Here is a 25,990-nt window from a genome sequence, read left to right as displayed (position 1 = left end):
TAGTCCTAGCTACTCAGAAGGATGAGGCAGAACAATCGCTTGAATGTGGAGGTGGAGGTTACAGTGAGCCAAGATTGTACTACTGCACTCCAGCCTGGTGAGAGAGCAAGATTCCATCTCAAAAAGCAGAGAAAAAAAAGAATCTTGTTCTCCACTCAGCCAGCAGGCAGGATTATAAGCAGAAAGCATGCTAAGCTCTAGTTGGCAAAGTCATGGCTTCTTCAAGATGAGGGCCTGACATACCTCCCTCTTTTCTCCCTGAGACATTTTGCTCTGTGACTCTGTGCCTGCATTTAAAAATTCCTTGAATGGGTCATTGAAAATGGGCTCTAATGAAAAATATTTAGCGACACATCCGTACTACTCCATAAAATGCTCTACTTTGCTCACCGGCCCAAAGGAATATTGCCAGGAATGCCATTTATCTGGCAAAATGGTATGTTGTATTTGGAATCCCACCCCACACAACGACCTTATGGAAGAGAGGCAGGATTAGGCCCAGTGGGATATTGGTGGAGGGCACTAAGTCCTGTGGAGACCAGGACTGGAGAGCAACATTTCATCCAGACACTCAGAGGAGGAAAAGATGAAACTGTGTGGGAGCACCAGTGTCCTAAATGCCAAGAACTGAGGAAGGCAGATAGCTATATCTGTATCAAGGCCTGACCTTGGACCTCTTGACTACCACTAAATACTGTTAAATTAGATTTAGTCTAATAAGAACGATACAATAGGGCCGGGCGCCGTGGCTCACGCCTGTAATCTCAACACTTTGGGAGGCTGAGGCGGGCAGATCACCTGACCTCAGGATTTCGAGATCAGCCTGGCCAACACTGTGAAATCCTCCGTCTACTAAAAATACAAAAATTAGCCAGGCCTGGTAGCAGGAGCCTGTAGTCCCAGCTACTCAGGAGGCTGAAGCAGGAGAATCGCTTGAAACTGGGAGGTGGGGGTTGCAGTGAGTCGAGATCGCACCAATACATTCCAGCCTGGGTGACAGAGCAAGACTTCATCTCAAAAAAAAAAAAAGAATAATATAATGGACTTTGGGGACTTGGGGGGAAGAGAAGGAGGCAGACAAGGGATAAAAGACAACAAATATGGTGCAGTGTATACTGCTCAGGTAATGGGGGCACCAGGGTCCCATAAATCACCACTAAAATGTAACCAAATGCCATCTGTACCCCAATAACTTATGGAAAAAGTATATAAATACATATATGTATTTATATAAATATATACATACCTATATATACACAATATATATACGTGTGTGTGTGTGTGTGTGTGTGTGTGTGTGTGTGTGTGTGTGTAAAGTCCTAGCTGCCTCCTTGCATATTTTAAGTTAAACCTCAGAGTTTCTCCATAAATAGTGAAGAGTAACATAACTGGACGTGGAAACAAACTGTCACCTATTCTTGTGCCAATCACTAAGTTTGGCCAGTCAAAGGTGGCCAACTATTGAAACCCTTTTCCAATAAGGCAAACACTGAGCTGTAACCAAGAGCTGCTTCTGTCCCTCACTTCTGTTTTCCATCCAACACTCTCCTTTTGCTGCCTTTAAATCTTTTTCCACCATACAGCTGCCCAATTCACCAATCCTTCTTTGCTCGATTAAACTCTGTTTCATTGAATTTGTCTATTTGTCTAGGGTTTTCCTTTTAATATTAGCTATGGGAAAGTTACTTAACTGCTGGAAGGAAATAAAGATAGCTGGTTTTGAAGTCGGAGAATAAGGAAATCAGAGAATGGAGGAAAATTCCAAGTTGGGGAGATCATCAGGGGCACAACAGGGTCTCAATGAAAGGGAAGTGGGGTGATGGAGCTGTCCAGAGAACGCAACCAAATTGGCGGCTGGCATTGGCTGCTGGTCTCTTTACAGTGACCAGGAGATACATGTGTTTGCAAAAGATTGCTCTGCTCTGAGAGTAAGGACTTTGCTTCTCAATCGTCACTGTATTTTCCAGTGCCTGGTATAATTCAGGGCATATCATCTACACTCCAACAACATTGGTTATTGTGTAAATTAACACATTAGAAAGGGCTGCTTTCTCTGGCCAGGCACAGTAGCTCACGCCTGTAACCCCGGCACTTTGGAAGGCCAAGGCGAGTGGATTATTTGAGGTCAGGAGTTCAAGATTAGCCTGGTCAACATGGTAAAACCCCGCCTCTACTAAAAATACAAAAATTAGCCAGGCATGGTGGTGCGTGTCTGTAGTCCCAGCTATTTGGGAGGCTGAGGCAGGAGAATTGCTCGAACCTGGGAGGTGGAGGTTGCAGTGAGCTGAGATCGGGCCACAGCACTCCAGCCTGGGTGACAGACTCTGTCTCAAAAAAGAAATGGAAGAAGTCATGGAAGGCCACTTGTTCAGGGGCCCTGTATTCAGAGTTGGGAGAAACGGTGTTCAGCGTGGCTGAGATTTATCCAACATCAAACAACCAGTGTACGGTTTTTGAATCAAGACCTGAGAAGCCCCTTGAACAGTAGCAAATCAGCCATGTTTCCTTCATGACTCAATGGGGCAAAATAGGTGGAGCATTTCCTGTAAAAATATACACAAACAGATTTGTTTTCTTGGGGAACTTTTGCCGAGAAAAATGCCACTAAATCAGCATATTGGCCGTGAAAAAACGCAACAGCAAGTCTTCATCTGAATCACACAGCCACGTGGGATGCATTCCCTCAGGCCCACGCACAGGCATCAGGGAAGCAAAATGGGATCAATGAATTTCTTTGTTAATCTTGATATTTGCAGGAAGCCAGTGAACCAAGCACTCTGCAAATCACCAGCTTTAATCTTCAGAATTACTTAACTGCCATTTAGGAGAGTTTTGTTTTCTGGGGAGATCTGCACACAGCAGGCGGCAAACATTCTAATTGCTGTTAAGTACATTTGGTGTAATATGTTGGGGAAATGTAGACGTTGAATCAGTTAAGCATGAACACACATGCTCAGGGGCAGAATCTAAGTTTGTACACAAAGAAGTGATTTAGTCACAAAGACAAAATCTCATACAAAGCCGGGCGCAGTGGCTCAAGCCTATAATTCCTGCACTTTGGGAGGCCAAGGCAGGTGGATCACCTGAGGTCAGGAGTTCGAGACCAGCCTGGCCAACACGGTGAAATCCCATCTCTACTAAAAATACAAAAAATTAGCCAATGGTGATGATAGACACCTGTAATCCCAGCTACTCGGGAGGCTGAGGCAGGAGAATTGCTTGAACCCTGGAGGCAGAGGTTGCAGTGGGCTGAGATCACGTCATTGTACTCCAGCCTAGGTGACAGAGAGGGACTCCATCTCAAAAAATAAAAATAAATAAAAATATCATACAGGAAAAGAATCTGCCTCTTCCAGGTATGAAGAGCACCAAGCCCCTGCCGTAGTTCAATCACATAAACAAATGCCCAGACAAATTGTGCTCAACCTTTTATCTTCCTGCCTGTCCTCCCTCTCTCTCTCTCTTTCCAAGTTTCATTTGCAGTCAAGACGCAATGCTATTTATAACATATATTGTGCTGCAGTCACCCAGATTTGCAACCTGAAGCTGAAGACATTCAATCTATGCCATAGAAATAAAACTCAATGGGAACACAACATCACAGCTATTTGATTCTGCAAGTATTACAGCCAGGCACACCCGCTTCTCCTACTAGATGAAAACTCCTTGTAGTCGGGGGCATGCCTTGTGCATTTTCACATTCCTTAAGCTCTGACCTCCATGTCTACTACATAGTAAATATGCAATAGGTATTTGTTGAGCTGAATTGAAGGTTACTTCCCAAGAATTAGTGACAAAGAACAGAGGAATATCAAAAGGGAAGAAATCTTCAAGGTGGTCTCAGATAACAGAAATGGTGTCAGTGGGTTTCAGGAGCTAAAACTTGCCATGAGAGGCACCCTGATAAAACCTGTAGGCAACCAGATCACAGCTAAGATGCAAGACTCAGATGTTGTTGATGGTGGTTTCTTATTTTTTTTTAATTTTTATTTATTATTATTATTATTTTTTTGAGACAGAGTTTCACTCTGTCACCCAGGATGGAGTGCAGTGGCAGGATCTCGGCTCACTGCCACTTCTGCCTCCCGAGGTTCAAGTGATTCTCCCACCTAGGCCTCTTGAGTAGCTGAGATTACAGGCATGAACCAACACACCCAGCTAATTTTCTTGTATATTTAGTAGAGACACATTTTACCATGTTGGTCAGGCTGTACTCGAACTTCTGGCCTCAAGTGATCTGCCTGCCTCAGCCTCCCAAAGTGCTGGCATTACAGGTGTGAGCACCACGCCCAGCCTGTGGTTTTTAAAAATGATAATCCAATCCCGGGTTGATTTCCATTTATATTGCTAAGACCATGTAAGGTTTTCAGTCAAGTGTGAAATATTCATTTAGCCCTGATGTCTAAGAAAAACTTTCTTAAAAATCTGACAAGTTGCAGCTAAATAAATAATTTATCTATAATGAAGAGGGAGGCATAGCACGGTTACCTGACCATTCTACTTATTGGGGAGGCACTAGCTAAACCACACAGGGCCAAGTTTCAAAGAACTGAAGTATTAGATTGCACCGTATGAAATTGCTATTTCTGGCCAAATAAAGCAATTTCACATGATTCAACCAAATATGATGAGAATTCCACAGTACTAAAGTAAACTTACTGAACACAATTTGGTATCTTAGCTGTTTTATAAGGACTTTTAGTGAACTCATTTGTTTAAAAATTCATTCAATTGATCAACCAGATATAAATTATGACTACCAACTCAGATAAGATGTGATCTCCACTATCAAAACTACTATACAAAAGGAAAACATGTGATTTCCAGTTCAGATGAGTCACTGAAGCAAGAAACCCAGAAGGAAGAACCAGTTTGTGATGAAAAAGTCATTTTCCAAGTTCAGGGGAATATGGATGTGGAACTTCAGTCATCACTTTAATTACAGCAGATATACAAGCCATGACAAATTGGCCTGATCCGTATACAATTACAGATACAAGAAATGCTTTGAAATCTCAGGTATCACATTGCCACTATTCTTCTCTCCTAATAAGAAGATGTAAATTACAGATACACATGTTTTTAAAACTTTCTGGTAGCCAGCAAGCATGGTGGCTCATACCTGTAATCATAGCACTTTGGGAGGCCGAAGTGGGCAGATCACTTGAGGCTAAGAGTTAGAGACCAGCCTGGCCAACATGGCAAAACCCTGTCTCTACTAAAAAAAATACAAAAATTAGCTGGGTGCGGCAGCATGTGCCTGTAATTCCAGCTACTTGGGAGGCAGAGGCATGAGAATCACTTGAACCCGTGAGGCAGAGGTTTCTGTGAGCCAGGATGGCACCACTGCACTCCAGCCTGGGTGATACAGCGAGACTGCATCCTTAAAAAAAAAAGGAAAACTCCTTTCTGGTAGCCACCATGTCAAGAAACAAATAATCCTGATAAAAGTTATTGACTAGCTACTTATTGATATCAATAAGCTCTTATTGATTAAATAAATAACTGAATGACATCCTGGAGGCTCATAAATATTACAGGAGTTACCCAAAGTTCCCAGAATTCCTGGTCTGCAGTGCTGTGGCCAACAGTGGTCATTCTTATATTTGCTTTAACAGTTTTTACTATTCATACCAGTCACTCTCAAACCTTCATGGGCATAAGAAACACTAGGGGTGGGGACGGGTGTCAACTGAAATACAAATTACTCAGCCCCACTCCTAGAGATTTTAATTCAGTCTATATAAGGTAGAACCTAGGAATTTGTACTTCAGTAAGAGCCACAAGGGATTTCAATGTAGTTATCTACACTGATGTAGGTAAGTATTCACATCCATGTAAGCCTTCAATCTATTATCTCTGCACTAGAAACTAAGTGGGGAGATGGTAGAGATCACATTTTATCTGACTGAAACCTTATATGGTTTCAGCGATATAAATGGAAATCAACCCAGGATTGGATTATCATGAAAAATGATAATCATCTGGGCGTGGTGGCGCACGCCTATAATCTCATCTCTTTGGGAGGCTGAGGTGGGTGGATCACCTGAGGTCAGGAGTTCGAGACCAGTCTAGCCAACATGGTGAAAGCCCGTCTCTACTAAAAATACAAAAATTAGCCAGGAGCGGTGGTGGGCACATGTAATTCCAATTGCTCAGGAGGGTGAGGCAGGAGAATTGCTTGAACCTGGGAGGCAGATGTTGCAGATCTCAGCAGTAAGCTGAGATGGCGCCACTGCACTCCAACCTGGGTGACAGAGGAAGAATATGTCTCAAAAAAAATAAAAGGAAGCAGACTCCGTATATACTAAGTAACTATATCAAGAAGAAAATAAAAGCAGAAAATCAAAATGCCTCATGTGATAGGAATACACACTGCTCTCAGAAAATGGGCAACACATCTTCTCAACCTCAGGGGAAGAGCTATAAAATGGCTCACCCCTGCAATCCCAGGACTTTGGGAGGCTGAGGCGAGTGAATCACCTGAGGTCAGGATTTCGAGACCAGACTGGCCAACATGGAGAAACCCCGTCTCTATCAAAAATACAAAAGTTAGCCGGGTGTGGTGGTGGACGCCTGTAATCCCAGCTACTTGGACGGCTGATGCATGAGAATTGCTTGAACCTGGGAGGCAGAGGTGCAGGGCCAAGATCATGCCATTGCACTCCAGCCTGGGAAACAGAGTGAGACTCTGTCAAAAAAAAAAAAAAAAAAAAGATATGACAAACAACACTCTGATCACTATGCAACAAAATTTAAAATTATTAATAACATTTTTAAAAAGTTATCCATCTGCAAATTTTAAAAGCCTACTAAACCAATCTTGAGTGGCAAAGTTAAAGCATTTCTAAAATATAATGATAATGAAAACACCACATATCAGAATCAGTGGGAAGCTTTTAAGCAGTAAGAAGAAAAACATTCAAAGCCTTAAAACCTTTTTGCAATAAAAATACCTGAATTACATTTCCAATTTAGAATGTCTTTCAGAAAGAAAAAAGAATTACAAAATAAATCAAAAGAAAATAAAAAGAAAGCAATAATAAATATAAAAAGCAGAACTCAATAAGTTAGAGGAGAGAAAAATACAAGATCTTGAATAATCAAAATTCTGGTTTTTAAAACATAATTAACAAAATAGATCACCTTTAGCTAACTTAAGAGAAAAAAGAGAAAGCAAGATATACAAATAAGAGACCAAAGGGGGAAATATTCACCGAAACAAATTAACTGTTAAAAATAAAAACTCATTTGCAGATTCCTATGCTAATGAATTTGAAAGTCTAGATGTAATGGATAATTTCCTAGGGAAAGGCAATTTGCCAAGGTTGACAGCATTAGAGACAGAAACCTTAAACAGATCTGTTTCCTCAGGAAAAAAATGCAAAACCCATCAAGAAACTACCCCCATATAAAACATGAGGCCCAGATGGTTTCACAGGTGACTTCTACCAAACACTTAAAAACCAGATAGTCATAATGCTCCATAAATTATTCCAGAGGATTGAAAACCTAATTCCTTTTATAACGTATTAATAACTAAACTCCTTAAGGGAAGCAGAGTTGTAAATAAAATATTAGTGAACAGTATCCAACATCACATTAAGAAAATAATACACCATAGCCTAGTGGAATTTATTCCAGGAATATAAATTTGGTTTAATATTAAGAAATCCATTAATATAACGCAAAATATTTATAGACATAGGAAGAAAGAAATCTGTGACTTTCTGTATAGTTACTGAAAAAACTGAAATCGGTTTGAAAAATGCAATACTCATCCTAATAAAAAAAAACCCTCAAGATCATTAAAACTAACAGATACTTTATTAACACAATAAACTATACCATAGCCATAGAGAGAGCATCTTACCTAATGAGAAACATTAGAGGCAGTCCTGTCAAAGACAGGAAAGGAGGTGATTAGATCATGGGGGCAGTTTCTTATGGTTTAACACCATCCTCCATGGTACTGTGAGTGAGTTCTCATAAGGTCTGGTTGTTTAAAAGTGTGTAGCACCTCCTTCTCTCTCTCTTGATCCTGCTCCCATCACGTGAGAAACCTTGTTTCCCCTTCATCTTCCACCCTGATTCTAAGTTTCCTGAGGTCTCCCCAGAAACCCAGCAGATGCCAGCATCATGCCTCCTATATAGCCTGTGGAACCATGAACCAATTAAACCTCTTTTACTTATAAATTACTCAGCCTGAGGTATTTCTTTATAGCAATGCCAGAACAAATTAATACACCACATTTAACCCAGTAATCAACACTATCACCACCAGTAATGAGAAAAGTAATGAGTGGCTTCCATGTCACTACATTCTCCTGAATTTCTTCCTTCCTCATTAGCTGTTCCTTTTCCTCAGGTGTGTTCTGATAAGATGCACCAAGATGCAACATCATTTTTGTAGTATTCCTGCCACAAAAGCACATCCTGAATCTAATTCTGATGAAATATTGGACAAATACAACTTAAGAGGTATTTTACAAAATAACTGAATTGTAGTCTTCAAAAATGTCAATGTCATGAAAGACACAGAAAGACTAAAGGATTGTTTGAAAATGAAACATCATGATAAATGAATGCAATACATGATCTAGGACTTTCTTTTTTCTGTAAAGGACCTTATTGAGACAACTGGTGAAATGTGGATAGTAATACTATCATATTGTCCTGTGGTTATGTAAGAGAACGCCCTTGTTCTTGGGTTGCTCACGCTGAAGTATTCAGAGACAAAGGGGCATCATGTCTGCAACTCACACACAAAGATTACGAAAAAAGAATAGATTTACATGTGGAGATATATAATATTGCAAAATGTTAACATTTAAAGAAATGGATAAAGATAATATAGTAGTATTCTTGCAACTTCTCTGTAACTCCTATATTATGACAAAATGGAAATTTTACAAGGAATAATAATAATAATAATAATCACCTCCTTTGACCCCCACCCCCAGAGCCCTCAGCTACAACTCATGCCTCTTCTCCTTTTCACTGTAAAATTCATCAGAGTAGTCATTTTGCTCTCTCATTTCTTCCTTCCCATTCACTCCTTAATCAACCCCAATCAGGGTTGAACATACTTGTTGAGGCCATCAACGAACCTCACGTTGCCAAATCTGCTGAACAATTCTGTCATCTCAGTATCCCTCATCACCAGTAGCCACTGCTTCCTTCTAGGATGCTCCTTTTCTGGTTTCCACATCACTACATTTTCCTGGATTTCTTCCTGCTTCAATAGTTGTTCCTTCTCCACATCCTTTGCTGAATTTCTCTCCTCTATCCACCCTCTAAATTTTGGAGTGCCACAGCAATCACTCCAGGGCTGTTGCCACATCTCCAGCTCTCTCTCCTTAGTGATCTCAGCTTTGATGTTCACCTCTACATTGATGCCTTCAAAGGTCTATCTCCCACCCCCTACCTCTCTTCTGAGCTCCAGATTCATAAATTGTTCAAACATCTATTTGATATCTCCAATTATATGACTAAAAGTCAAATCAAACTTAACAAATCCCAAGTCGAATTCTTAAATAGCCCCCCAAATCTGTTTTTCCGTCTCCTCATTTCAATAAATGGTACTACCATGCACCCATATGTTTCAACCTAAAACCTAGTAGTCTCCCTTGATGACCTCCACCATAAATCTCTATTTCTCCCTATCTCACTATGTGTATTAGTTCATTTTCATGCTGCTGATAAAGACATACCTGACACTAGGTAATGAATAAAGTAAAAGAGGTTTAATGGACTCACAGTCCCATGTGAGTGGGGAGGCCACACAGTGACGGTAGAAGGTGAAAGGCACTTCTTATATGGCAGCGGCAAGAGAGAGTCAGAGAGCCAAGTGAAAGGGGTTTCCCCTTATAAAATGATCAGCTCTCATGAGACTTAATCACTACCATGAGAAGAGCATGGGGGAAACCGCCACCATGATTCAATTACCTCCTACCTGGTCCCTCCCACAACACATGGGAATTATGGGAGCTACAATTCAAGATGAGATTTGGGTGGGGACAGGCCCAAACCATATCACTATGCACACCTTAGGTAAAATCACTACCATCTCCTACTGGCACTATCCTCCAAATTGGACTCCTTGCATCTCTCCTGCTCTCTGCAATCCATTCTCAAACACTGTTCAGAATGACCTTCTAAAAACATACACCAGATCAGGACACTTTGCTATATCAAATCCCCAGTGGCTACCATGACCTTTAATATCTGTTCCCTAGGCTGCCGTAGCAAAGTACCACAAAATGGGGGTACTACAACAAGAGAAATTGATTCTCTAATGGTTCTGGAGGTTAGAAGTCCCAAATGAAGGGGTTATCAAGGGCATGCACCCTCTGAAGGCTCTAGAGTAGAATCCTTCCTTGCCTTGAAAATACTAGAAAAAAAATGAAAATAAAAAATAGCAATACAACAATAAAAAATAGTTTTTAGAGATTGCTGGCAATTCCCAGAAGTCCTTGGCTTGTGGGTGCCCCACTTCAATCTCTGCCTGTCTTCACCTGGCCTCCGTTCCTCTGTGTCTGTCTTAGTCTCTGTGTTTCTCCTATTCTTTTTTTTTTTTCAATCATGCCACATGATTTTTAATTATGCATAAAGATCTAACAACACCCAGGGACCATTTCACCCACTGCTCTGTTTGGCTGCCAGTCTTCTGTCTCTCTCTTTAGCAATGGTAAGGCGGAAACCCTTTCCTCAGGGAAGAGAAATCCATGGTTTGTTGCCCTTGCCAATAACAAAAATATTGGAAAGTCGAGTGGCAAAGCTGTTGCCATTGGCATCTTTCACGTGAACCACATAGAAAGATCCAGGGTGCCTCTCTCTGTTGGTAATCACACCAATTCTTCCCAGGTTAGCACCCCCAGTCACCATACACAGGTTACCAGTGTCAAACTTGATGAAATCAGTGATCTTCCAGTCTCCAAATCGATCTGAATGGTATCATTCATCTTGATGAGGGGATCAGGGTAGCGGATGATGCGAGAATCATGAGTCACCAGATGAGGGATTCCTTTTATGCCCACAAAGATTTTTCGTACTTTGCACACTTTGTACTTGGCCTCCTCAGGTGTAATACGATGTACAGCAAAGCGACCCTTGGTGTCACAGATCAGACGGAAATTCTCTCCCGTCTTGTCAATGCTGATGACATCCATGAAACCAGCAGGGTAGGTTATATCAGTTCGGACCTTGCCATCGATCTTAATGAACCGCTGCATGCAAATCTTTACTTCATCTCCTGTCAGGGCATACTTAAGTCTGTTTCTTAGGAAAGTGATGAGGGGGAGACACTCTCTTAACTTGTGAGGACCAGTGGATGGACAAAGAGCAAACACGCCGTTCAATTTATCCAGCATCCAATGCTTTGGAGCTGTCACCCACTTCAGATGCTTCTTGGGACCATAAGCATGGCTGCATTAGGCAAGGAAAGAGGACCTCCATCTTCCGGTGAGTGTGGAAATTCATTTCTCCTATTCTTATAAGATACTAACCATCTTGGAGATTTAGGGTACACCTAATCCGGTATGCCTCACTTTAACTAATTACATCTGCAAAGACCCTGTTATCCATATAAGGCGACCTGAGGTTCCGGTTGGACTTGAATTTGGGGGTACACTATCAACCCAGTATATCACTTTTGTTCCCATTGGAATAAATCCCAGATTCATTGTCCACAATCCCATATGATCTGACTCCCATGATCTGACTTCCATCACCCACAAACAATTGGCCAGTATCTACTACCAGTTCCTAAATCAAGCCCAATCCAAACTCGGGGCTTTCTAAGCACTGTTCTTTCTGTCCACAGAGATTTTCTGCTAGAGGTTTTATTTATTTATTTATTTATGAGACGGAGTTTCACTCTTGTCGCCCAGGCTTCAATGCACTGGCTTGATCTTGGCTCACTGCATCCTCTGCCTCCCGGGTTTAAGCAATTCTTGTGCCTCAGCTTTCCGAGTAGGTGGGACTACAGCACCATCATGCCCAGCAAATTTTTGTATTTTTAGCAGAGATGAGGTTTTGTCATGTTGGCCAGGCTGCTCTCGAACTCCTGGCCTCAACTGATCTACCAGCCTTGGCATCCCAAAGTGCTGGGATTACAGGCGTGAACCACTGCACTCAGCTGCTGCCAGAGTTTTGATCTGCCATCTCATCCTCATCACCTCTGCCTCTTCAATTCACCTTCTCTAAAGCACACCTTCGTTTCCAGTTCCTCTCTATAGCTGTCCCCCAGTATCTAAGGGGGATTGGTTCCAGAACCCCTCATGGATACCAAAATCCCAGGATGCTCAAGCCCTTGTATAAAGTGGCATAGCATTTGCACATAACCTACTCACATCTCCTGAATACTTTAAATAATCTCTACATTACTTATAATATGAAATACAATGCAAATGCCCTGTAAATAGTTGTTATACTGCAGTGGTTTTTATTTGTATTTTTTATGGTTGTATTGCTATTTTTTATTTTTTTCTAATATTTTCAATCCTCAGTTAGTTGAATCTGCAGAGCTAGAACCCAGAGATAGGAAGGGTCAGATGTAAGTTACCACCTGTTTATTTACATCAAAGCATTTATCGCAATCTATCATTATCTTGTGTTTATTTTTCCCAGTTTATCATCTGTCTCCCCTTATAATCTCAAACTCCAACATAGTGCCTGGTGTGTGGGAGCTGACTGAAGAGTATTTACTGAGTAAATAAATAAAATCAAATAAGTACAAGGACTGTGTCATATACATCTGTTATAGCTCCCATAGTACCTGTCCATGGCTTTCTACAAAGCCCTAGAAAACATCTGTTGAAATCATAAATAAATTCCAGTTTTCTTTTTTTTTTTTCACTTTAACTAATAAATAAGTTCCATCATTTTATCCATGCCACAATTCATCCTTACACAAGAATTCCCCTGACCAGACTTTGTGATGCAGAAACAACAGCTCAAATTCTGCCTCCAGGGTTCCAAATATTTATTTAGAATTATGTATCTAGCACTGCACAGTCCCAGACTCGTCAAACTTCTGATGATCAAATATTGCCTAAGTACAACCATGTGCAAAGTGGGGCTGCATTCATCACAATCAGGATAAGTCTATTTAAACTACTTCAAGGTCATGTTTATGAATAAGACTGTGAAACTAAAAGCTTCATTTGTGTTCATGAAACACTTGAGAGCTACAGAGAGCTCAATATTATTGCCAAGGGTCAAGTGTCCAGCAAAGTGCTGCCCACGGAGACATAATCACATTGCTTCATCATCAGGGCACGCACAATTAAAGGAATTTTCCAGGAATAATCACTTGCACTACATCTACTTAAAGCAATTTCATATTTATTTATTCAATTGAATTATTTATGTTATTCGTAATGAAAAGAAACTCCGAACAGCATTGGTTCCATCACGTCTTCCTTTGCTTTCATTTGGTTTACCGCATGTGACTATTTTTATGCAAATGAGGTTATGATGACATTAAACATTTTCTACTGATTTTCCAAGAACAAATATGTTCTCTCCATATGCCACAGTCTTCTTTTCCCTGCATCCATCCTCAAAGCTCTGTTGGCTGATCAGAATTTCTTCTAAATTAACTAAAGGGACATGCCATCTGTAATACTGATGAGGCTGTCTCCCTCTGCAGTGCACACGTGGCTCTCCCATTAATACCTGAATTTAGTCCATTCCACCCATTCCACCAGAAGCCTGATTTATACCCCCCAGCTCTTACAAGGCTGTAAATCTCACCTTATTACGAAAGCACCGTGGTTCTCTCCTGCTGCCACTTGGAGAATGTTTACTGTACTCACAAACCAAGAATAAGGAAGAACTCCACACATAAACAGGCGTTGTGATTGCAAAGGCATTTGCTCTATTGATTATTCTCAGGGCTGAGAAACAAATGTTTGCTGTACTGCAAGTATTTCACATAACTATCTGTCCACTGAACGAATCGAATCGGAGTGGAATTTGGCAAGCTGCCTAAAGTGAGCTTGTATAAACTAGCTTGGGCTTTCTTGTAGGGTGCGGGTGTGCATGTGTGCCCATGTAGATGCCTTGAGGCAAGTATGGGACGGGTTGGTTTTAACTCTGCACTGCTGGAGTGAGGAGGCAATGGACTAAGCAGACAGGATAATCCCCTAGAAACACAAAGGTTTTAAGTACCAACTCTCAAGTCCCCAGTAACAATGTGAGGATTTCTAAATACTAGATGAGATATGCTAGTCCCTCCTGTACTTCTCATCTTTCTACAATCCTCAATTAAACTATCAAAGGCCAACAGAAGCAAGAACAGCCACTACTGTAAATCTCAATATTGGTTTGATTCAAACCACTAAGTTGAGAATTCCATGTCCCATAGTGGCATCTACATCTGGGGAATGTGAACTTGGGACTCAGTGATCCTGGAGGTTGTAAACAGGCGACAGAACAGATCCATATGCTTAAATAGGAAACCGTCAACACTGTTCTATCCACTGGTTTCAAATTCTCCATGAAAGAAATTGAAACTTGTCCAGAAAGCTCTCTAGAAAGAAACAGGGGAATCTTGACTGCAACTTTGTTTTAAATGCATTTCAGGTGAGAATACTTTCAAGTCCCAAGAAAAGACTGAATTATCTTTGCCAATTTATAACCTTTGGGGCTGGCATTGCCTCTAAAAGAAGTGGTAATTCTTTCTTACACAGTTGCCTCAAGAGCATCCATTTCTTTTCTTTTCTTTTCTTTTTTTTCAGGCAGAATCTCACTGTGTTCCAGGCTGCAGTGCAGTGGCATGATCTCGGCTCACTATAGCCATCTTCTCCCAGGTTCAAGTGATTCTCCTGCCTCAGCCTCCTGAGTAGCTGGGATTACAGGCGCCCACCACCATGCCCAGTTAATTTTTGTATCTTTAGTAGAGACAGGTTTTCACATATTGGCCAGGCTGGTCTTGAACTCCTGACCTCAAGTGATCCGCCCACCTCGGCCTCCCAAAGTGCTAGAATTTCAGGTATAAAATGTATTTTTTAATATTCAGTCCTTTTCAAGAAAAAAATTACTTCAATATGTGGACAGAATCAACTTGTGGAAAGAGGAAAAACATACCTTTTTTTCTTCTGGTCTGACTAATACGGAGGAAGCAGAGGCAGGAGGTAGCTGATCCCAACCCTCCAGCTTTCACAAAATCTCCTGGGCCCTCAGAACATCCTTAGTGAGGGCGAGCCTTCCTCAGTATGTTGGCTGTGGGGAATTCACAGATGCCCCTTCTGATCCAGGCCCAGGAAGGGCCTTATGAAGGAACATACCCTCCCCAGGCTCTCACCATCACCCTCGCGTCTGTCTCCAGCTGGACCCTCTCGATTTCTGTGCTGACTTGGGAACAAGGAAATGCTCATTGCCCTAGATTTAAGTTTTCTATGTAAGTGCAAGGCCAAAAACATCATATCACTTTTCAGTAGACATTTTCCTGAAGATCTTGTCATTTAACCCAGGGTGTTTTAAAGGTAAGGGGTATGGCCAGGTGTGGTGGCTTGTGCCTGTAGCCCCAGCTTTTTGGCAGAACAAGGCAAGAGGATCACTTAAGGTCAGGAGTTCAAGATCAGCCTGGGTAACATAAGGAGATCCAATTTCTATGAAATATTTAAAAAGCTAGGCCATTGTGTGCACCTGTAGTCCCAGTTACTCAGGAGGCTGAGGCAGGAGGATTACTTGCCAGTAGTTTGAGACAGTAGTGAGCTATGATCATACCAATGACCTCTAGCCTGGGCAACAGAGGGAGGCCCTGTCTCTTTAAAAAATGGATAACAGTATATATGATTAAGATTCCTTAAAAAATAACTGAAGCTTGCTGATATGGTTTGGCTGTATCCCTGGGGAGACCCAGTGGGAGGTAATTTAATCATGGAGGCGTTTACCCTCATGCTGTTCTCATGATAGTGGGTGAGTTCTCACAAGATCTGATGGCTTTGTAAGGGGACTTTCCCCCTTTTGCTTGTCACTTCTCCTTCCTGCTGCCATGTGGAGAATAATGTGTTTGCTTCCCCTTCCACCATAATTGTAAGTTTCCTGAAGCATCCTCAGCCATGCTAATCTGTGAGTCAATTAAACCTCTTTCCTTTATAAATTACCCAGTCTTGGGTATGTCTTTATTAGCAGCATGAGAATGGACTAATACACTCACACTTGCTGATCAAATATTAATGACTACATGAGAAAGGCTTAGACTAATGCCTAAGCCATAGTGTATTGTAAGTATATAAAAGTACCTATTTCTGTGTTGGCTTAGGAACAAGGGAATGCCTATTGCCCTAGATTTAAGGTTTTCATGTTAGTGCAAGGCTAAAGGTATCATAACACTTTTCAGTAGATATTTTCCCGAAGATTCTGTCATTTAATTCAAAGTGTTTTAAAGATAAGGGGTATGGCCAGGTATGATGGCTTGTACCTGAAATGTATATTATTGCATAAAATGTATAGATATACATTTCTATACATTTCATGTGAAAAATTTAGTCCCCACACTAATACTATAAAGTAGATATGATTACATAACCACTTTACCTATGGGAAAACTGAGGCACAGAGAGGTTAAGCAACTTGTCCAAGGTCACACAGCTAGAAAGAGACAAAGCTGAGATTGGAATTTCGATTTCTGAATCTAGGCTTTTAACCTTTATGTATAGCTTTCTCATGAAGGTTTTTACGTGGCCCAGATATCTCCTTCAGATCTAGGGAATCCACAAAAGTGAGAGGAATATTCACTCATAAATATTGCAGGAATCGTATCACCCTCACACACTAGAGGAAATGGCACCCAATTTCCATATTCCACTCTTCTGTCCCATTGCTGGGTGAAGACCAGCTTTAGCAAATAAAGTTCCTCCTCAGTATAAACTCCATGGTAAGATCTTTCCTAACCCCCCAAAATTATACAATGTTTCCTTCCATGTTTTATTTTTTTTTAATGCTGGATGCCTTAAAGAGGGTTTCAACTGTATTATGCTACATACTAGCGCCATCACAGGCAACAGCTGCTCAAATTCAACATAAAACTCCTTTGGAATTTTGGTAGCTTTGCAAGAGTTAAAAAGTATCAAGAGAAGAAAACTAAAGAAGCAAACTCACGCACATACCCACCCCCACGCCCCGACACACAGACTCCCCCAATAGACTGCCTACTTTCTGTTCGACTCAGAATTTCTTTTCCTTCTGGCAACCCCAGCATAGAACTGAAGGTTCCATTCTGCAGACATGGGTTAGGCACTTGATGTGGAGACATCCACAGACTTTGAAGACATACGCAGAGCTGGGTTTGAATCCACGTCCCGGCACTTATTAGCTGTGTGACCTCAGGTAAGCTGCTTAACCTCTCCACAGCCAGCTTGTCTCATTTATAAAATAACGGATGGGAACAGTTACTTCAGAGAGCAGTTAAATTTAAATGATATCAATAAAACATGCTGTACAGTGACAAAAACATAAAAGGTAGTCAATAAAAGGGAAAAATTATTGTGGTTAGTAACTCAGGGACACTTCTAAGCATACAGCTATTTATTATTATTATTCATTGGAAAGCTACTCTGAGTGCCCACGTGGGTTTGTGAAAAAGAAAGCTTAACATAGAATTTTTGACCCTTTAAAAGATAATATATATAATATGTAAGTATAATATATAAATATATTTACACACATATGCACTCACACTCATGTGTACATACACATTTCTGTTATCCAAGATGGAGTGCAGTGGCACGATCATAGCTGACTGTATCCTTGGACTCCTGGGCTCAAGCAATTCCCCCACTTCAACCTCTCCAGTAGCTGGGATTACAGGCACACGCTACAATATCCAGCTTATTATTATTTTTTTTAATTTTTAGTAGGGACAGGTCTTGCTGTGTCACCCAGGCTGGTCTCAAACTCCTGACCTCAAGAGATCTTCTTGCCTCAGCCTCCCAAAGTGTTGCGATTACAGGCATGAGCCCCCACACCTCACTGGACTCTTGACTCTTTTTAAGGCACTTTCACTCTATATAAAAACCGATCTGTGAGACACAGGGTACCTATTGTTAGAGGAATGATTCATATAAAAAAGACTCCATCAGATGCGTCCTTTTATAATCAGATGTGTCCATTTCACAGCGGAGGGAAACTTGAGTTGCATATTGAGCCATGAGTAGATTCGCTCCACTCATTCATTATAAGGCCAGGACACGCATACTCATATGAGTCACATGCACACAGACGCAACCTAAAATACCCACAGGAGCTGGATGCTTCTCAGATATCCACGGTCAGCCCAGACATGATTCCTGACCTCCAGATCACAGCATGCATTTGTTCACTGGGCATGACATGAGGATGGTTCACTGGGGCATCATCCCATCCGCATCCAAAGCAGACATGTTTGGGATAAAATGGGTTAGGATTTGCTGTGATGAAGGAAAGAGGAGACTTTCTGAGTGAAGCAAAATGAATTCCAAAGAAACCTGACATCTGGATTTATAAGCAAAAGGCCAAAGGAGAAATTGAAGATAACAGCTGTAGAAACTGCTCATAAATTACCTACATGGTTTGAGAGGAGAAAGCATATCATAAAATCGGTGCAGGGATCTCAGCAGTGGCTTTAATAAGCACAGACAGATTTCTGTGGTCCCTCCCTCATAGTAGGAGATAATTGGAAAAGCAGATAATTACTATGCCACAATGTGATATAGAATGGTATATCTCAGAAAAAAAAAAAAGTGGGGGCTTAGAAAGCCTTGCCCAGCTTCTGGTGTCACCAAGAGTTATCTTCTTACAAACACACAGCCAAATCATGAATAAAGCAGGACAGATTCATGTCCTGTGGTTACTCAAGAAAACCAAAACTACGGGGACCCCTGGACAAGCAGAGCTGCTACTTTCCTTACAAAACATGAACCCCTGCAGGATTCTCTCTTCCGGATAATGAGATCACTTCCACTCCAACTCCCAAGCTAACACACCCACTTCATCTATATCTGATTATTTGCCTCGTTCTGCTAATTCTCTCTAGGATTTTCTTGAATCCATTTCTTTCATCTTATCCCTGCTTGGGCCTTAGTTTGTTACAGAAAAGCAACTATATAAAAGTAGCATAAGTGAGCCAAGATTGTGCCACTGTACTCCAGCCTGGTGCCTGGAGACAGAGACTCTGTCTCAAAAATAAAATCAAATAAAATAAAAATAAAAGCATCATAATAATAAAGTGCTCACTGTACTATTAAAAGCACCCCTCTTCTCTCTTTGGCAATATCTAGCACAGTGTTGGCACTCAATAAATGCTGGTAACCATGACTTGTATTTAGCCATCCAGTTACCAGCCTCCATTTCTCCATTCCATCCTCCACATTTCTGCCACAGTTATCATTATTGTTAAAAAAAAGAAAGAAAGAAAGAAAGAAATAATAATAATACCATCTTGCCTCTAATCCTTTATTGGCATCTACTGAAAATATGTAAGTTCTCACCCAGAGTTGGAACATGAGGCACTTCCCAGCCTGGCTTTCTCCTTCTACTCCACATTTTTCTTACACAATTCACTCTGGAAACTACTCTCTAGCCAAAAGTTTTCCATTTCCCTAATCCCAAAATCCAAGAACTTTCCCCTGAGCCACAGAGTATGCAGAATTGCAATTCCTTTCTTTAAGGGCTTTTGGGTTTTTTTTCCTGTAGTTAACAGTTGCTTTGCTTTTTCACAAACTGAGCTACTTATCACTGCACTTGCTGTTCTCTCTCTCAAATGTCCTGCCTCCTCTTTAGAGGGAAAACTCCGGCTTGCCAATAAGATCAAGGTCACCTTCTGCCTTTCCCAGAATGGCTCATGCCTTTATCTTACTTCCTAAGGCCCTCTAAAAGTGACCAAAAGGACTATAAATAGCCACTAGCCTCTCCTATTCTCTTTGAAGTCCTCTGGGGCCAAGATGCCTTGCTCTTGTCTAAACTGTTGGCCCAGTGCCTGGCAGATTGGCGACTTTAGTTAAACAACCATTTTTAGTGATTTCTACATAACCAAGAAAGGAAAAGAAAAAGAAGAAAAAATAAATACAGACAAAAGAACACCACAGAGAAAATAAGCCTACATATATACAAAAAGCATAAAATGTAACATATTTAGCACCTCTAAATAAGAGAAAGAGAATGGTTATTTATAAGATTATTTTGAAAAAGCTGTTTTCTAAAAACAGGGACAGATCTTTGAAACGAAAGATACAAACTTAAACCATATTCCAAAATAAACGCTAGAAGGATGGAAGGATGAAATATAAAAGAGTCATAGAAAAGCAACACAAAACAGAATAGAATATTTATAAGTATTCTGCAGAATAATATCTTTTTACACTTTAAAGTAGGGAAGAAATGAAAATGGAAAGACTGACAGTTTCGGGTTCATACAAGTTTAAAATATCTGTCCAGTGGAAGAAAAAAAAATCACGGAGTAAAAATAAAATGGAAAACAGCATTTTGGAATTCGTTTGCCTGGAATGTGACAAACAAATGGTTAATCTCACTGCTACCTAAACATTCATTCATATTTATAAGAAAAACAATTTCCTCAAGTGTAATATAGCAATAAAACAGCAAAAATTAAAGCAACTTGAGGTTCTGTTTAAAATTGCAGTGAAATTAGCCTACTTAAAGCTTCTCGAAAACTTGTGAGAGCTGTTTGGGGCTTAACAAAAAGGATCCTACTCATTGGGGGATGATTCTCTGGAGGAAGGAAACTGCTCTGCAGAGGAGCTGCTTCTACAGGCAAAGGCCTTGCAACCCTTTGATGGCGGGGATTAATTTGCAATTAAGAGAGGTTAATTTGGTTACTTTTGCTGTGGAGCTCAGAATTTACGACTGTCCCTTTGGTTACTGCTTATGGCCTATGGGCAAGCCCTCAAATTCATCTCAAAATTCACCTTCAAATTTACCCAACACTTAGTGGTCAGGATAATCTAAAAAACAAATGTGATCACATCATTCAAGCTAGTTCTCCAGCTTGTTCTTCTACTGTATTTTCATCCCACAAGTTTTGCATTTTTTTCATACTGGTTTATATTTATTGTTTAATTGAAATTTTCTTAAAACATATGGTCTCCTTCAACTTCTTTAATCTCCATGTTGCTAAATAACAATGATTATGTTACTATTTCTTGATGTGTAATTTTAGACATTTTCAATTGATTTCCTTTTATTGAAGATGTAGATTTCGTTTTCTTACATTACCCACACCTCACATACACATTTCACCTCCTCCTTCTTTCAATAATTATACCATACTTTGTGTTTAAATCAATATGCAATATTTATATTTATATGACTAAAATATATTGTTCAGAGCTGAGCTACAGAGCATATGGAAGTACAGTTTGTTTATTGGAGAGCTTTTGTTTTTTCTGTAGTTATTGCTTTGCTTTTTCACAAGCTGTTTTGTGCCTATCAGTAATATGGTTGGGATCTGTGTCTCAACCAAATCTCATGTTGAAATGTAATTCCCAGTGTGGGAGGTAGGGCCTAATGGGAGGCATCTGGATCATGGGGTGGATCCCCATAAATGGCTTAGTGCCATCCTCTTGATAATGAGTAAGTTCACATGAGATCTGGTTGTTTAAAGTGTGTAGCATCTCCCACTCTCTTTCTCTTTTGCTTCCCCTATTGCCATGTGATAGGCTGGCTCACCCTTTGGCTTTAGCCATGATTGTAAGCTTCCTGAGACCTCATCAGAAGCCAAGCAGATGCCAAGCACCATGCTTCCTGGACAGCCTGCAGAAAAGTGAGCTAATTAAACCTCTTTTATTTATAAATTATCCAGTCTCAGGTATTCCTTTACAGTAACACAATGGCCTAATACAATCAGTAAACAGTCCCAAACTGTTTGAAAGAGGAGTGAAGAAAAAATGCAGTCAAAAACACTACACAATCACACATTTTTGTCCCTTCACACCTCCTTTAGAGACATACCTCCTGGAGCCCTGCATCCTCCTGCATCCACAGGAGGTTCTAGGAGGTTTATCTCTAAAGATGTGGGAATAATTGATCTCTTGGCCTGCTACATGGCTGTCACCCTAGAATGTTATCCTGGAGCATCTCTTCAACATCTTCCTTACTTCACTCCTTTGTTTTGCTGGAGCATGTGCTTGAGCAGCTTCCTCAAAACAGATTCCAAGAAGGTAAAATTGTTAAGAACCTATTTATGCAATGGGTTTACTTTGCATTTGCTCTTGGCCCAAAGTATTCTATAGATGACTGTAAGAATTCTAAATTGAACATTATTTTTTTCTCTCAAAATTATTTAAGCATTCTTCCATTGTCTTCTAGTTTTTAATGCTTCTACAGAGAAATCTAATGCCAACTATATGTCATCTGCATTTACTCTCGGAAAGCTTTTAGGACTTTTTCTTCATCCAAGTTGTTTTGAAATTTTACATTTACATTTCTTGATGTGAGTCTAGCTTTTTTCTTTTCATAAATTATGTAAGAACTGGGTGGATCTTCTAATCTGAAAGCTCACATCCTACGGTTCTGGGAAGTTTTCTTGCCTCATTTGTTTGATGACTTTCTTCTCTCTGTTCTGATTTTCTCATTAGTGGATGTTGAGCCTACTGGACTGATCTAATTTCTTTTGATCTTTCCTCTCCTACTTTTCATTTCTTTTTTTTTCTGTATTTTAAAACATTTCTCAGTGCTGTCTTCCAACTTTTTATTGAATTATTTATTTCTATTTAATTTTTGTTTCATTAGAGATAGGGTCTTGCTATGTTGCCCAAGCTGGATTCTAACTCCTAGGCTCAAGTGATCCTCCTACCACAGCCTCCTGAGTAGCTAGGACTACAGGTCTAACTAACTTTTAACTTTTAAATTTTGTTTTTTATTTTGTGATTTTTTTTTTTCTTTTTGAGGCAGAGTGGTACTCTGTTGCCCAGGCTGGAGTACAATGGCTCAATCTGAGCTCACTGCAACCTCTGTCTCCCCAGTTCAAGCGATTCTCCTGCCTCAGCCTCCCAAGTAGCTGGGATTACAGGCATGCGCCACCATGCCCATCAATGTTTTTGTATTTTTAGTAGAGACAGAGTTTCACCATGTTGGCCAGGCTGGTCTCAAACTCCTGACCTCAAAGGATCCACCCACCTTGGCCTCTCAAAGTGCTGGGAATATAGGCATGAGCCACCACACCTGGCCTTATGACTAGTATCTTAATGTATCTATTTACTCTTGGTTTATAAGAAAACAAAACATTCTATGACCTCCTAAGTCATTCATTATAGTTTTAAAGTTTGTTGTTTCTGTTTACCATTTTCTGTTGTTGTTGTTAACATCTGTTATAACAAAGACTCTGATGAGATGTCAAGTGATCCTGCCTTTCTTTTCTTATTTTACAGTAGGATTGCCTTACATAAAAGGATGAAGCCTTACAACAGGCATGCTATACTAATAGTTAACGAGCAGAACCCAGTCATTTTGGGGGTACCCCCAGCTGTCAGATCTATCAGCCCTTTCCTTAGGCTGAATAATTTTCTCTAAGTAGATTCTTCAAACTCTTGCTTATAGGAGTAAGAGAGGGGTAATGGAGCTGGAAAGTCACTCCATTTCATATGCGGCCTTGATATCCTCTGTCCAAGGTCACCTCTATGAACCACAGTTCATCTTCTCCAGGGAGTAAACCTCCCATATTGCGCCAGATGAAAAAGGGCAGTCGCTGGCTGTGCACAGTTGAAGAAAGGATCTAGGGACATACCTGCTAACTGCATCCCTTCTGCTCAAATCCCCCTCCAGCCATCAGAAATGCCTGTTCCCTCCAATTCCTGAGTCTCTGGGGCTCCTGGCTACACTGCATTCTTCTGCTCTCACCACCCCCACCCACCTCATGTGGGAGGTTGGGTCTCAGCTTCACCCCACTTACTCTGTCAGTTACCATTAGCCCATCCTGTTTCCATCTTCCAAAATTTTGTACACGTCTCTTCCCTGATCATCACCTGACTTGCTTTTTTCTCTCTATTCCTTTCCTATCATTTTAATAAGGTTTCAGGAAGGTTGACATATAAATGGTATGTTCAAGCCATCATGCTATACCACACAGCAATATCGGGGTATGGGTTCCTCCCTGTGTATGCCACATTACTGTTCCTTATACCCACCCCCCTCAACCAAGTGCACTTCTTCTGTTCTCCTGCCTGGTCCACCCTTATCCCTCTCCTAATTTCAATTTTCCTTTTTTTTTTTTTCTTTTTTGAGACAGAGTCTCGCTCTGTCACCCAGGCTAGAGTGCAGGGGCATGATCTCAGCTCACTACAAACCTCCACCTGCCAGTTTCAAGCAACTCTCCTGTCTCAGCCTTCCAAGTAGCTGGGACCACAGGCACATGCCACCATGCCCAGCTACTGTTTTTGTATTTTTTAGTAGAGACAGAATTTCACCACATTGGCCACGCTGGTCTCAAACTCCTGACCTCAGGTGATCTGTCCGCTTCAGCCTCCCAAAGTGCTGGGATTACAGGCACGAGCCACCACATCTGGCCCCCTAGTCTTCAATTTTCTATCCCTTAATGATCCTTCAGGCATTATCTCAAACAAAAATTTTTCTCAGACCTGCCCTGCACATCTTGCATGAGTGTCTAGCCAGCACATACCTTGTGCTATACTGACCTGCTTGTATATCTGTCTTCCCCTCAGACAAGAAGTAAGTAGGCAAGGACTGTGCTTCATCAAATGATCTAGCTCTAGTGTGGAGAAAACCATCTGGCACATGATAATACTTGTTCAACCGGCTCATTTCTAGTAACCTCGTTTTGGAGGCATTTTCATTCTCATAGAAGTACAAAAAAACAGGGCCATGTTTATTTGCCAATGTCCGAATAAGAAAGGCTAATCAGAGAGCATCAGCAAATAAAAACAGACAGATGTTTCGGAGAGCAAAAGTCCAGGGACACGAAATAGCTTCCAGCAGGGGTGAGGTATGTTTCTAGTGGTTCTAAATGAATATATGCTTATTTGGTAGAGAGAGACACTTGACAGGTTTCTCAGCTAATGCTGCAAATTTAAATCCATTTAAGATAATTTTCTTTATCTTGAATCTATTTTTCTCAGTAACTGAGACACTTTACTGATTTGTAAAAAAATTCATTTGACAAATAAATAATCTACTTCAAGCAAGGACCACTCTAAATAGAAAAAGAGAGGCGACACAAATCTAATAGAAAATGGAGAATCGGTTTGAGAAGCCAAGGTGGAGAGAAAACATAGGAGTTTTCTCTCCAGCATCTTGACACTATGTCCAGCCTCTTTTGTCTATTCTATAAGCAGGAAATAAGTAATTCTTAAATCTGAGAGCACAGAACAAAGACCTCTCATGATCCAACCAAAATGCACACAAATAGTTTCTAGACAGTGTCTCACTCTCTTGCCCAGGCTGGAATGCAGTGGCACCATTGTAGCTTACTGCAGCCTCAACCCCCTAGGCTCAGCTGACCCTCAGCCTCCGGAGGAACTGGGACTATAGGAAAGCACCACCACACCTGGCTAACTTATGGTTTTTGTAGACACAATGCTTTGCCATGTTGCCCAGGCTGATCAACTCCTGGGCTCTAGTGATCTTCCCAAAGTGCTAGGATTATAGATATGAGTCACTGTACTCAGCCCCAAGCTTTTCAAAAGGCAAGAATTTCATACAAAAAAAGTGCAAGTTGACACAATAACCTATCAGTTTGGCATTTTTTACATGCTAGTACCCAGTATTGGAAGGGTCTAGTAAAATTCTAATAAGAGTAGAATTACGATAGATTTTCTGGAGGAAAATATTACAATAGATATCAAAAATCTCCAAAAATATCCCTCTACTATACACCTTTGGAAGTGTGGATTCAGTCATGGGTCACGCCTGTAATCCCAGCACTTTGGGAGGACGGGGTGGGTGGAGACCAGCCTGACCAACATGGAGAAACCCTGTTTCTAGTAAAAATACAAAATTAGCTAGGCGTGGTGGCACGTGCCTATAATCC

The 25,990-nt window shown here is 40.8% G+C and overlaps 1 protein-coding gene and 1 pseudogene across 1 annotated transcript in view; both read right to left on the bottom strand.

Annotated features, from left to right (window-relative positions):
• The window catches only part of GALNT17 (polypeptide N-acetylgalactosaminyltransferase 17), a 273,645-nt gene that overhangs the window by 60,915 nt on the left and 186,740 nt on the right, over positions 1–25,990 (bottom strand). The window lies entirely within an intron of this gene.
• On the bottom strand, positions 10,639–15,383 carry LOC108314439 (annotated as a pseudogene).

Source organism: Cebus imitator, unplaced genomic scaffold (assembly GCF_001604975.1).
Source record: "Cebus imitator isolate Cc_AM_T3 unplaced genomic scaffold, Cebus_imitator-1.0 Scaffold153, whole genome shotgun sequence".
NCBI lineage: Eukaryota > Metazoa > Chordata > Mammalia > Primates > Cebidae > Cebus > Cebus imitator.
The sequence above is the reverse complement of the archived record's forward strand: the minus strand, read 5'-3'. Positions and strand labels throughout refer to the sequence as shown.